Below are 14,597 nucleotides of genomic sequence, written 5' to 3' on the forward strand. Positions count from 1 at the left end.
TGTGGAGAGGATCAGGGTGTGCGTAATGCACGCTCGCTCTCTCTCCCTCCCTCTTTCTCTCCCTCCCTCCCTCTTTCTCTCTCTCTCTCTCTCTCTCTCTCTCCTCTCTCTCTCTCTCTCTCTCTCTCTCTCTCTCTCTCTCTCTCGCTCTCTCTCTCTCTCTCTCTCTCTCTCTCTCTCTCTCTCCTCTCTCCTCTCTTCGCTCTTTCCGTTATGGGACAGATGGCTCTGGGCCATACGTTGCTGCAAAGACCTGCATGCATGCTGCCACTGTCTGCGAGCCTTACTGACATGAAGTACACAGAGTTAGGAGCATGCATCTGTCACTAAGGCAATCTTAGACATGCATTAAATTAAAGTTACTGCTGATTTACACTAAGCACTATACTATGCACTGAAATCCTATGTACTATGCACTGAAATCAATGCATATGAGATAATTGGAGCACAAAAAAAGTTACATTACCCACAGTTAAGCTGCTGTAAAGCACTCAAAAAGTACCTTAATAAGTTTGATAAGAAGTTCAAGCAGAATGTTTTTAATGTTCCAGTGTAGTTAACATGTACACGACGTGTATTACAATTTCTCCTACTTTTACATGGCTTAATAGAATACAAAAAAATATAATTTGGACATGCGGTCTGTTATTTCTCGATAGACTGAAGCTATGATCAAGGGACAATGTGAAGTCATCAAATCCGCAGAAAGAAGTCTGGTCAATATAGCAATGTCAGCTGCGGCCAAAAAAAACGTTTGAATACACATTTTTATATGTGTGTGTAACTATGTCCCCAGTCAAGAAAAGAAAAAGAGTGCAAGAACAAGAACACAGTGCAAGAGAAAGATAGAGGATAAAAGAGAGCAAAATGAGCATGGTAGGGCCCTTTAAGACCCCCTTTTTATTCCAACAGACAACCTTCACTATATACTGTAGTTGTAGTTGCCAACAGAAGGTCCACCATAGAGATGGCAGATGATCAGTTAAATTAACATATCATTGGATTTGTCTTTGACCTGCTCACCGAACATCACTGTGTTGTTGTAAAAACTGCTGATTCTCTAGCAGACACACACGCTTTAATTCTACAGACAAGTGTTTCTTCATTTATCTTGTTTACAATTTTGTACCCGCTCTTGTGCTTCTTCTGTGTATTAGCCCAAGGCAACTTAACCCAAGACATGAAAAGAGACTTGTTAGCACTGTAGTAGGAATGCTTTGTTATTGGCCAGTGCACACAGGCAAGATGTGACCTGACTGGTAATTGAGCAAGTGGATGATGATACATGGATGGATATTATTAAAATGTAACAAAAGTAAAAGGTAAGAAGGCATGCTCGCTCTCCTGTCAGCCTGTGTACTAAAAGCTCCGCCAAGGATTTCGACTATGTTGGTGGAGATTAAGGTTTGTACCATTATGGGGTTTGAGCGAGCATAACCGCAGCCATAAAAGCAGATTTATGCACAGCCTGCCTGGCAGAGGCCCTACACATTATTTTTTATAAATGTGTGCAGGAGATTAGGTGTGGTAAATGATATGAGTTTTTTTCGTTTCGAGTTGTCCCGAGCAGTTTTGCATTAACATTTGCTGCACTATAGAAAAATAAGTGTGTACAAAAGGGACAATCAAAGATATTTAGGCTGCATGTGTCACTTGAGGTGTCTGGTTGCACTTTATATACTATACTCTTTTTGATGCATCTAGAATAGTGATCCTTTAAGCAGGTTGGCACCACTAGACTGTATGGGGAACGTTTAACTTGAATGATTACCTGGTTTAGTTTCAAGCCTGTAATCTGCCTTCTGAGCATTTTACACTGACATCCACATAGACGGATAAAAACAAAAAAGTTTGTGGTTCAGCATCGTCACTGTAAAGGACGCGTTACATTTTTAACGAGCACAATGGCAATGCACATCTCCAGCAGATCCTCGGGGATGCCCATGTGACACGAAAACTGTGTGATTATTATCCTGGACCGCGGTGAAGTCATAAAATATGAAAAGAGCGGGGGAACGTTTTAGAGGAGAAAGTGAGGAGGCAGAAGAGAGCTGAGGATAAGGAACAATAGGTGAAGCTGGGAAAGATGTATTTCCAAATAAAATGAAAACTGCTAAAGTCATACCAATACATACATCTGGAGATAAACATGTACTGTCAAACTATAAGCAACTATAGTTTTCTAAAATACTGGAACAAATCTACTATACAAGACTAAATGACTTCATCAGCAAACATAACTCTATGAAACAATATGGTTTCAGAGCTAACAGAACAACATCATATGCAGTTATAGAATGTATGGAACACATTACTAAGGCAATAGAAAAGAAAGAATATGCAGTAGGGATATGTCCTTAAAAAAGCATTTGACACGGGAGTCGTGTGGCGCAGAGGGTAGCAAGTTCGAGTCCCACTGCAGTCAGCATGTGGTTGTGTCCCTGGGCAAGACACTTCACCCCAAATGGCTCCTGTGGGGATTGTCCACAGTATTGAGTATGTAAGTCGCTTTGGATAAAAGCGTCTAACAAGTAACATGTAATTTAATGTAATGAGTCCATGTGAACTCATACTTGTTATTTCTTGTCATTGTAAAAGTTATTTTTTATTTTTTATTTTTTTTACAAAGAAAAGTATTTGTTTAAAACAATGAATCCAATATCACGGATGCTGATGACTTCATCTTATATTTTCAAGAACAAAGAGGGGGTAGGACCAGAAACGTTTTTAAGCTTTTCTTGCCCCTGTTGAACATGACAGACTATTTGAGAATGTATCAAAAAAACATATTTTTTTGTACCTTGAACGTTTTTTATTTGTGCTTCTCTTTGTTATAATTATTATTATTAAAAAAAAAACAGAAAAAGCATTATTATTATTGTTGTATATTTTGTTTCTGACATGTTCAATAAATTGCATTAAAAAAAGGTTTTAAAAAAGATGGAGAAGAGAATAATTGATATGATTGACAGGTCTGGCTCATTTCCCCCAAAAATATTTTATTGTGAACGTTTTTGTATACACACCCAAGTGCATTACAAATACTCTAGTGCAGGGGTGTCAAACTCAATTTCATCCCGGGCCACATCAGCATTATGGTTGCACTCAAAGGGCTGGTTGTAATTTTAATTATATATAAATATTAGGGCTGTCAGTCGATTAAAATATGTAATCGCGATTAATCGCATGATTGTCCATAGTTAATCGCGATTAATCGCAAATTAATCGCACATTTTTTATCTGTTCTAAATGTACCTTAGAGGAATATTTTTCAAGTTGTAATACTCTTATCAACATATGAGTGGACAAATATGCTTTATGCTAATGTTTATTATCATTTGACAAATATCCTCATGAATATTAAACACAACAACCTCTGAACATTACAAATATTCGCCTCAATTCAACCTGGAACCTCTCTCATACAATAATACAATACAAATGGTGTGTGTGTGTGTGTGTGTGTGTGTGTGTGTGTGTGTGTGTGTGTGTGTGTGTGTGTGTGTGTGTGTGTGTGTGTGTGTGTGTGTGTGTGTGTGTGTGTGTGTGTGTGTGTGTGTGTGTGTGTGTGTGTGTGTGTGTGTGTGTGTGTGTGTGTGTGTGTGTGTGTGTGTGTGTGTGTGTGTGATGGATCGTTGGAGCTATGTGCAACTCAAGGCATATGCTCGAACGGGAGCTGCCTGGACGCTGCAATCATGTTGCGCACTATCCGTGCTGAGTGTGCTGACTTCTCGTACAATGTCCCACTGTCTGGCTTCCTGCATAAAGTCAAGTGCTCGGCGCAGTTGTGGCGAAATGTCGCTCCTCTGTTTTCATTTAAACAGCTCCTTCTATCCGTTAGCGCAGCTAGCTAGCACCAGATGCTAACAACAACAATGCACGCAAGGTCTCTCTCTCGCTCGCTCGGGCCACACATACACACACACTCCCGGTCCTCCCAATAGCCAGTCGGTGCCTGCCGGTGAGCGTGGAAGTGTGGTCTGCCACAAGCGGGCGGCAGGAGCGGGGCTGTCAGCATCAGCTTGTAGATGGTATTTTAAACTCGATGCGCTCTGAAACTACGGGGCGGCCGAGGAAAAAAAATACACATGCGTTAATCGCGTTAAAATATTGGCGTTAATTTTTTTTTGCGTTAACGCGTTATTAACGCGTTAACTTGACATCCCTAATAAATATACATATGTAAATATATAATATATATGAAATAATGTATTCTATTACATTGTTGGCCCTGCATTGGATTATTATCAGTTCTGGTAATATCTTCCTAGATAACTACGTCTGAAAGCAGAAATCTAGGGCAAATAATTGAAAGTAAATTTTCAACAATTACACCAATTGTATTGTATATTATGTTCTTTGCAAGCTCTTGCGGGCCACATAAAATTAGGTCGCGGGCCGGATTTGGACCCCGGGCCATGAGTTTGACACCCCTGCTCTAGTGTGTTACTTGATCAGAAAAGAAAGAGACTTTGATACAGACATACAAAAAAGTGTTTTGTTCAAAACAAGAGATAACAGATTTAAGTGTTTACTTTATTGTGTCTTTAAGGATTTAACTACAAATTAAGCTGTATAATTTATCACTGGTGCAGGCTGTGGGGAAACAGAAGATTCCAGTCTTCCTTGATACTTCCCCCAATGAGGTGCAGGAGCTTAAAAGTCCATTACAGCACCTAGATATATACATTTTGTATTAATATAATTGAATTAATGTTCAATCGCAATGGGGCATCACTAATTTGAAGATTGTAAAATGACAGCCATTTAGTTACGAATTTTAAAATATACTCAAATTGGGACTCTCAATTTGGCCAAATCAGCATCAGCCGTGACCTTGCAACATAGATGATATTGGAGGTGGAGCAGAATGCTAGCTGATGGCTTAAAACCACATTCTGTGTGTCAGATTGCTCGGTATGAAAGATCATCTCTCTTAGTGGGCTGTTTGTTGTTAACTTTCTCTGCATCTATTTGTTATATAGACATCCTTTAAATGACATGCAGTAGGAATGTCTTATCTAGGAAAGTAGAGGGCACTCTAAACCAGTGGTTCCCAACCTGGGGGGCGACCAAAGATCGCAGGGGGGGCCGCCAGGCCTCAGATGATTTGAGGCCAAATATCATATTTAGACTTTTTTTTTTTTTTTTTTTACATATAATTGTAAGGCAATACATGATTGTCACTAAAAGCCTTGTCTCTACATTACAATAACATATACAAAATAATTGATTAATTAATTTTAATAAAAATTCAAGTAGCTAATAAAGGCATAAAAAGACAGAAATGTATAATTATTTCTATAGAAATGTTTCTTCTGCACGTAAAGTGTCCAAACCGGGCTTTTCTGGATAAGCACATTTTTAAAACATAGTCATTGTCCATGCCGGTTTCAGTTGGATTATTCGTCACAGTTGCTCCGATCAGATCGGTCTCCTCCATTTTGTAGATTATTTACGATTTTTGAATCCACATAAACACATCGGCAAAATCCGGCTTACTTAGAGCATGTGTTTTAAACAGTTTAATCCCTTTGTGAATTGTTTCCACCGTCCTTTCATTTCTTCATACAGCGGGAATCCAAATGAATGAATCCTGTGTCCAATAACCATCAAAGTCACTCCAATAGTGCTCTTTAATTACGCTTTCATCCTCCTTTAACAAAATACTTCACATTCATCCAGTTTGTGACAGTAGTTGTAGCATTTTGAGACTTTTAAACTTTAAATACCGCTGTTGCGTGTGTGTGGGGGGGGGGGGCGCAACTTCCAACAGGAGTCATTTGGGGGGGCTCTTGGGAAAAAAGGTTGGGAATCCCTGCTCTAAACCATATGATAAAGACAAATTAATGAATTGTGAGGTGCTCTGTGTCCATTTGGCTCCATATAAAGTGTATGCACGACCCGTAGAATCCCAAAAGCTTGGTTTCCTCCTCCTGCAATGACACAGCAAGTAGTTCTCCACACTCTACAATAAATGAACATGGACATTATATCACACCTGCATTTTGCTATACAATGGTGTAACCCTCTTTTTTAAACCCTGATTGTCCTCCGGTCCTCCAGAGTCGGTCTGCTTGAATCACATGAAGCCTATCTTACTGTCAGATGCGTCTGAAGCCATTTCTGTGTAAACCTGACTTTAGGCAAGACAATCACTTGTTTAAATGTTGGGGAAGATTGTGGATATGCTTGTTGCTTGTGCGTTCAAGTCTGAAGATATCCTTGCAATCACACATACTGGAACACTGAAATCACTAAAGGCGCCTTCTCTGCTCTGCTGTTTCCGCTTTTGTTTTGTCTCGCTTTTGTTTTGTCCTTTGTTTGTTTAAATCTCCTCCTGAAAAATTGTATTTACTGAATTCCAGAATTCCAGGGTTTTGTCCATGGAGCTTAAAACATGATGCCCCTGTTGGGACACCGTAAATCAACCCAAATAAAGTCATTACGTCTAAATCCTGATGGGTTCACAGCCAACATCCGAGATCACATTAACAGGATTAGATTTGTCAGCACAGTAAATCCATGTGATTCATGGTGAGATCCTAGCATGCCTGTTCCAAAGCACCGCGCACTTGTTTCTTTGTTTGCACCGTGATAGGCATCAGCGAAACAATCCCAACCACCCACAGCAAACACTGTCCCTGTTGTAATTGATGGGACAATGATTTTTTTTTCACGGCACCATGTCATGAGCCATGGAAAATTAAACAGCGCGCACATATTCATTTGAGATGATCGCAGCGCATGCATGCTTATTCAAAGTCCATCGGGAGGACAAATGTATACACAGGCATATTGTGTGCTGGTGTACAAAACAAACACACCTGATGGAGAAATGAAAACAAAAGGGTGAGGATGAGGAAGTGAGAGGAAGGAAATAAAGGGGATTAAGAAGATGTGTGTGTGTGTGTGTGTGTGTGTGTGTGTGTGTGTGTGTGTGTGTGTGTGTGTGTGTGTGTGTGTGTGTGTGTGTGTGTGTGTGTGTGTGTGTGTGTGTGTGTGTGTGTGTGTGTGTGTGTGTGTGTGTGTGTGTGTGTGTGTGTGTGTGTGTGTGTGTGTGTGTGTGTGTGTCGACAAGCAAGATGTTGGTGATTATAATACACTGCTGTGTGCAGGGGCGCAGGTGCAGATTTTTTAAATGGGGGGGACATTTAATATATTCACAATACTTACTTACTATTTGTTTTACTATGTGTTTTAAGTAACATTAACTCAAGCTCCAATATGAACTGTTTCAGGATCAAATATAATACAATGTAAGTATGTGGATTATATATATTGGATAATATATATATATATTTTTTTTTAAATGCCCCTGGCTGTGTGTAATTCCAGCACGTGTGTACATGTCTATGAAAGCGTTAAAAATGTAAAATGCATGACAAAAATTACACGCTGATAGATCATTAGCTTTTTGTTATTAAACTCTGCTTACAATCAAACAATCAAAAGAATTTGGTTAAAAATGTATAATTATACACGTTTTTATTTCTTAAAGGGTTGCTTCATAACCCTCTCTTCCCTCCATTGCGAAATATCAGTGACCATATTTTGGAATTCCCATTTCCATCCCAATACCATGGAGGAATTTAGATTGTGTTAGCAGAAATGTAAACTTGTAATAACCCTAACTCATCAGAACTCACACACCACCGTAACATGGATAATATCTCTCTTTAGGCTCACTCCTGAAAAATCTGTAATTAACATTCTTAAAACTCATAGGATATCGTTTATTACAGTATTGTATTTGTAGAGAGGAAGAAACATGTTTCACTGACTTAGAAAAAAGAAAAATCAGAGGAAAGACCAATGATGATGATGATGATGATTATCAGAGCAGAACACTGCATTATTCATCCCGCTCACTGGGGGAGAAAGCGGGAGGTTTGATGCAGGGAGAGAAGGTAGAAAAAAGTAGGTGAGCGAGCAAAGGGGGACAAATGAAGAGGAGAAAAAAGGAGGAGAATAAGTAAGATAGGAGAGGAAGGGTTGAAAGAAAAAGAAGGATACTGAATGATAGAGGAGGAAGGAAACTGAAGTGGAGGACCCGACAAAAGCAATGGAATATATTGATTTTACCACAAAATGTCATAGTTTGAAATGTTGTGTGTCAAATTTCTAATCTGACTTGTATTTAAACGTGTCCTAACGGGTATTTATATTGGAGATTTGGAGCATCCGGCTGACAATGTGACTTCAATATACATCAATTGAAATCCATCCTGGTTTCATCACTTGGTTGAGTCATAAACCCCTGAAATGAATCAGTGTTTTGAGTCCTAAAACTCAGCCGTGAGTCAGCAGTATGAGTCCTAAAAGCTTGGCATGAGTCAGCATTATGACAAGTTGGCACAGAAATGATTAGGTGTAACAGGAAACAGTTGTGTCACAGAAGTAAACTAGCACATAGTCACATCATCTGCAAGCTTATTAAATCATTCATTTGGCGGAGGTGCAAAGACACTTCTGTTGTGAACAAATGCTTTGCCAACCGGCATGCTAATAAATATTTGTTCTTATAAATATTGTGCAACAACATGACATACAGGAAAGGCATTTTGTCATTTCAAACAAGTGTGGACGACATATCAACAACTTCCAGCCACTTTACAGAAGCAGCTCCCAACACGTCTGTTTGCATGTGTTATTAAATTAAAATGCCCTTTATTGACACAGGGAAGGTTTGCTCAGCAGCAATGTTGCTTTGACAACGCCCACACACAGATGTAAGAACATGATACGACTTCATTCACAAATATTAACCACGGTGTGGCCTGTGTTGAACATGTTGACCATTGTGTTTGTCTGATTGATTATTTGGTCCAATTAAACACATGCATTAGAACTAAAAATGCATATTGCACTCGATACACAGGTGGCTGTTGTGTCTCGTCAAATGTGTTAGTTATGTTTATGTATTTTGTCTGTCATTTCCTGTTTTTTGTTGTACTTACCTCTTTCATCAGCGTCTGCCCCGCCCCTGATTGTTTCCACCTGTTCCCACTCACCTCATGTTTAAATAGTCCTGTCTCTCCCCTTTCCTGTGTCAGTTCGTCTTGTTTGTTTCCCCGAATGGTCGTGCCAAAGGATTGCTTTCTCTCATGTCAGGTTTTGTTATGTTTGTTTATTTTGTTAGGCTTAAGTTTTTATTAAGTCCTCTTTTTGTTACGCTAGTTTGTTCCTCCTTGTGAGCGTCTTTTGTTGTTTCCACCACCTACTCTGTTAAGAGGGATTACCTGAACTGTATAAATAAATATTAAAAAAATTATATTCAAGACTTTGTCTCTGGGTCGTGCATTTGGGTTCATCAGTTTGTGTCGAGGTCCTGACAGTGTCCTGCTAAAGGTGTGTTCCTGCCTTTGTGTAAAGTGTGATGACAGTACAAAAAACCCAACACACATAGTATACTATTTTATCTTCAAGGCCTTGAGAGTTTTCTCTAAATGAAGATATTTACTTAAAGATAAAGTGTTAAAGTCCATGAGAAGTCTTGTGGTTGGGAAAAAAAAAACACTATTAATAGGTACTTTTAAATGTAACATATCAAATGTTTTACTAAAGCTCATGTAAATGTGATACATTTTGTCCTATTTTGAAAGGAGCTTAGATGACCTTAAACAAAAATTAAACGTAAATGTCAACAAAACTCTGACACACAGAGCTCACACAGATAAATCATTCATAAGGTTTATTTTTTTAATGTAATAAGTTAACTTCGGGTTGCTCTTAGCCAAAGAATGTAATGTAATCACAGTCCAAGGAGCTATCATTTATTTTCTCGCCTAATGTTCACTTTCTGTTCTGCTCTCCTGTTGTTTTAATAAGCTGTGTGTGTGGTGGTGTGTGTGTGTGTGTGTGTGTGTGTGTGTGTGTGTGTGTGTGTGTGTGTGTGTGTGTGTGTGTGTGTGTGTGTGTGTGTGTGTGTGTGTGTGTGTGTGTGTGTGTGTGTGTGTGTGTGTGTGTGTGTGTGTGTGTGTGTGTGTGTGTGTGTGTGTGTGTGTGTGTGTGTGTGTGTGTGTGTTAGCTATGGCAAGTTCCCTAAAGGTACCTACCTCACCTCTGTTAACATTCAAATACATAATGTTCCTATGTACAATTTAACATTAGTTAGCCTATATTAGCTTGGGGGATAGTAAACAAGGGCCCTATATCACAGAGAAAAGAATGAACCCCATGATAGATTTGAACACATCTATGATTAATACTGATGCCCAGCACTTGCTCGAAATACACAAGGTGAATATAGAAAATGAAAAGGTACATTGTCCAAAGAAAAGTAACATGTTGAAAAATAAAAACCCAAGCCTCCTGATTCTACAATGACCCATATATGTCTATATGCCAATGAATATCCTTTCAGTGCTTAAGATATTATATAAATTAAGTGTATGCCATTGAAAGAAATAATCAACATTATCACGAGAATGTGAATGGGTTACAGTGTTGAAGACGTTAAACATGAGAATGCTCCATAACTCTATGGTCTTCTTCCTTAATTTCCCACATCATTTCTCAACACCTACAAGGGAACACAAAGCCAGTAGACTGCCTTTTTTCCTTTTTGAACAAGCTAGAAACTGTTTTCTCCTGATAGTAAGAAGAATTTCTACTGCAAATTGTAGACCACAATCAAATGTAAAAGACTTTCCATAAAACACGTGTCACTGGGGTTTTAAGGAATTACCACAATTGTATCAGATTTTACTCAATGATTGTATGATCTTCATCTTATTCTTCTTGGGACAGGGTTCTCATCAAGTTACCGCTGTAAGCTTACAATAACCCCGTCACTTACAGCTAATTGGAAATGAGATGCAGGGATTTGACCGTGGATCAATGTAAGCATGTGTTTTCTCTTTGTGCTGGTGGAATCTCCGGGGATTCACATCTATATGTAACAGATCTGTTAGGACTTAGGAATCAAGCTGCTGAGGAAAGTTAAATTCAAGTGGAAAGTGAAAACCAGTTATGAAGTGATGATGCCTTCCTCCGCTAAAGGTCAGCACTGTCATGGCGCTCTGCTATAATCGTCAGATTAACTTCGCCCCTACAAGATAAGGCACTTATAATATATTTTCAATTTGAAAAATTCAAAGGATAAACTTGTTGTTTCAAAAGCTGCCGAGACCTTGACCCTAATTCAGGAGTAAAAAAACACATTTGTCAAAGGGCCAGACATTTTCCGAGCTAACTGTGTATGGGCCAGACTCTCAAATACAAATAAATATAAAACTCCATTTATTTATGCCCAATTAGCCTTTTATTTTTTAATGTATTTCTTTCTTATTTTGTATGAGCTCATATTAGTGTGAACAGAGTTACTCAAAACCATTGGAAATCCATAATGATAATGCTATCATGGCCAAAGCCAATCTGCTACTTCATATAAGACAGGGGTTTCAAACTCAAGGCCCAGGGGCCAAATCCGGCCGCGACTTCATTTTATGTGGCCCCGCAAGAGCTTGCAAAGAATATAATACGTTTATTATACGGTTACATGCCACTTTACAGAAGCAGGTTGCCAATAAACTACATGTCCCACAATGCATCTCGTTTTGTGACATGCACACTGAAGAGACTTGCAATGATTTGCCCTGGACTTCTGCTTTCAGACGTAGTTGGTAGTTAATTACTAAGTTATTATCCTATCCGATAATAATCCAATTCAGAGGCAATAGTGTAATATAATACATTATTTTACATATAATTATATATTTATATATTTACAAGCGGCCCTTTGAGTGCAACCATAATGCTAATGTGGCCCGCGATGAAATTGAGGTTGACACCCCTGATATAAGAGATTCATATTGGAAGAATTGTACTTATCGTGTAATTGCATGACTAATATGTATATTCAATTAACCACTTGATGCAATCTGTGCCTGCCGTTTATTTCTAATTTGCACATTCTACAGCTTTTAATATTTGAACCATATATGTTTAAAAGTGACATTTAGGTCGGACACTGTCCCCATTAGGATACGGGGGGGAAAACAAGCGGTTTGATTCCTGACTCTTAACCTATGGTCTTAACATATCTGTTACATATAGATTCAAATCATCCCAGACTCAAATAGTAAACCCCTGCAAATCATAGCAGGGACCTCAAATCCCCTCATCTCAGTTTTAATTAGCCATATGCACTTTTTTGCATGTATTTTGTTTTTGCTATGTTTGTAAAATGTAATTTTCTTAAATGTTTTATGTGAGGGACTTTATGGAAATTAGCTCAAAGCTAAATCTGGCACTGTTACGCTTGATACATTTGAATGTTTTAACTGTTCATTACTGTGCATTGTCCCTGCCAAATAAACGATTAAATAAATAAATATGATAATTAACAGGGTTATTGTTGGCTCTTCATGACGGATCTGGCTGGTTTTTGGCAGTATGGTTTTTGTAATTGAATGTGTTGTTTTCTTTCCCTTTTGGAAAAGTCTCTTCCCCAGTGAGCATCGGTTTGCAAGTAGTCGCAATCGCTGTCCAAATAATAAATGGCAGAACAGACAGAATCAAGCCAAGCAGCCATCAACGAATCACTCAACGTAACAAAACACGGCCAAGAGATGGTTTACTTTAAATTACACATCTCTACTCTACTTTTTTTTTAGGAATGACTTTCCCCCCACCCTCTTCTCCCCTTACTGAATTATTCTGTATGTGTGTGGGTGTGTGTGACAGTGATCCGGGGCCTGGAGCCGAATAGGGGGCGGGAGGTGGGGAAAAAACGGGGAGGAAAGAGAAAAGATACATTGACAAAAAAAAAAAACATTGGGCATGCATGGGGGAATAATTAAAGGAGGAAAGAGTGAGGTGGGAAAAAAGTAAAAGGTAGCAAGAAACCAGGTAAGAAGAGAAGGAAAGAGTGAGAGAGAAAGGAATACAGCTTTTACTACTATCTGGATCACGTTTCTGCTCAGTTTCATGGGTCATCGCTTAGATTTCACTCACATACAGCACGGGGAATACACACACTGACACAGGAAACAGTATTCATTTTCACAAAAAAGTCCCCTAAGAAATCTTTTTTTTTCCTTTTTTTTGGCCAGTTTAGCCTTTTTTAGAGATGGATTTGGGAGTAGGAGATAGAGGGGAAGATCCCGTCCCATGGGCTGCCAGCTCTATCAAGTGAGCTATGCTTATCTTTCATTTTTTGAAATAGGAAAATAAGTTACATGGACAGATAGCTATTTATTTTTGAAGGAAGAATTAAGGCAAACATATACAATATTACAGAGCTGCTCCATACATGTTTTCATAGCGATACGTTTGTGAATTTTCCTTCAGGGCTTCACAGTTCTTCGTCTCAGTCTCATATTTACACTCTTCCAACACACACACACACACACACACACACACACACACACACACACACACACACACACACACACACACACACACCACTCACATAGCGCCTTTATCTTTTGCTTACACACACATGCTCTCGCTTACATGAGCAACATTTAATCTGTGAGGAAGAACACACTCTTGCTTACACACAACATATCATCAAAGTGTGAGAGTACATCTCTCTGCTGTTGTTTTGCCTGTATATATTGACCAGCTACACAAATACTGAAAAACAAATCTTTCAGCACACTGTGATAAACAACACATGAATCAAGTGTTGTGTGAAAGCACACAGACAAATGCATCCTTGTGCACCAAATCATATGGTAGTGTGAGAGGGTTGCAGGGGTTTGCATGTTTGTGTCTACTGCATGTGTCTCCTCTTTCTGTTTAACACACTGCACACAAAGTCCAAGAATTCTGTTTAGGTGTGTGTGTACGTGTGTGTGTGTACGTGTGTGTGTGTGTGTGTGTGTGTGTGTGTGTGTGTGTGTGTGTGTGTGTGTGTGTGTGTGTGTACGTGTGTGGTGTGTGGGGGGGGGGGGAGTTAGATTGCCCGCTGCGATCAGTGTGCGGTTCCCATGTGGGAATAAGAAGGCAGTAGGTAACTCTAGAATAAGTGTTCCTTCAGGAGTCAATGAATGAAAAGGGAAGGCAAGTGAAACGTTTGTGGAGCTGCCGAGGGAACTTCTGGTTTCTTGGGTTAAAAGTTTCAAATAATACATTCACATTGATTAAAAAAACAATGACTACTCTACAAAAATGTGTATATCTTTGGAAGCAGATCATAAAGTGTTCCTCTTTGTTTGTCAAAGCTACATTTGGAGAAAAGCGTATCAGCTCAAATGTCCATGTCTGCCAAGTAAAACTCTGGATTTTGGATTGTGGACGTATTCATGAGAACTGCTTTCCATTGTGGTGCCTAATTGATCACTGTGGCTCTGTGGGGAATTGGTTAGGGTTAGGGTTAGGGTTAGGGTTAGGGTTAGGGTTAGGGTTAGGGTTAGGGTTAGGGTTAGTGGTTGCTTTGGTGGTTCGATGCCTTGTCCCTACAGTCAACATGTTGAAATGTTGGGGAAGATATTAACCCTAAATGTATCCCGAATGGTGTGTGATCTCCGTATAGAAGTCTTTGTAAGTTGCTTGGATGAAAGCATCAGCTACAAAATCTAATGTTATGTATCTTTGCAATGCATTGTTACATTTAAAATGTTATGTAAACATTTTGGCAGACTGGA

The sequence above is a fragment of the Gymnodraco acuticeps genome, unplaced genomic scaffold, assembly GCF_902827175.1.
Source record: "Gymnodraco acuticeps unplaced genomic scaffold, fGymAcu1.1, whole genome shotgun sequence".
In the NCBI taxonomy this organism is placed as follows: Eukaryota; Metazoa; Chordata; class Actinopteri; order Perciformes; family Bathydraconidae; genus Gymnodraco; species Gymnodraco acuticeps.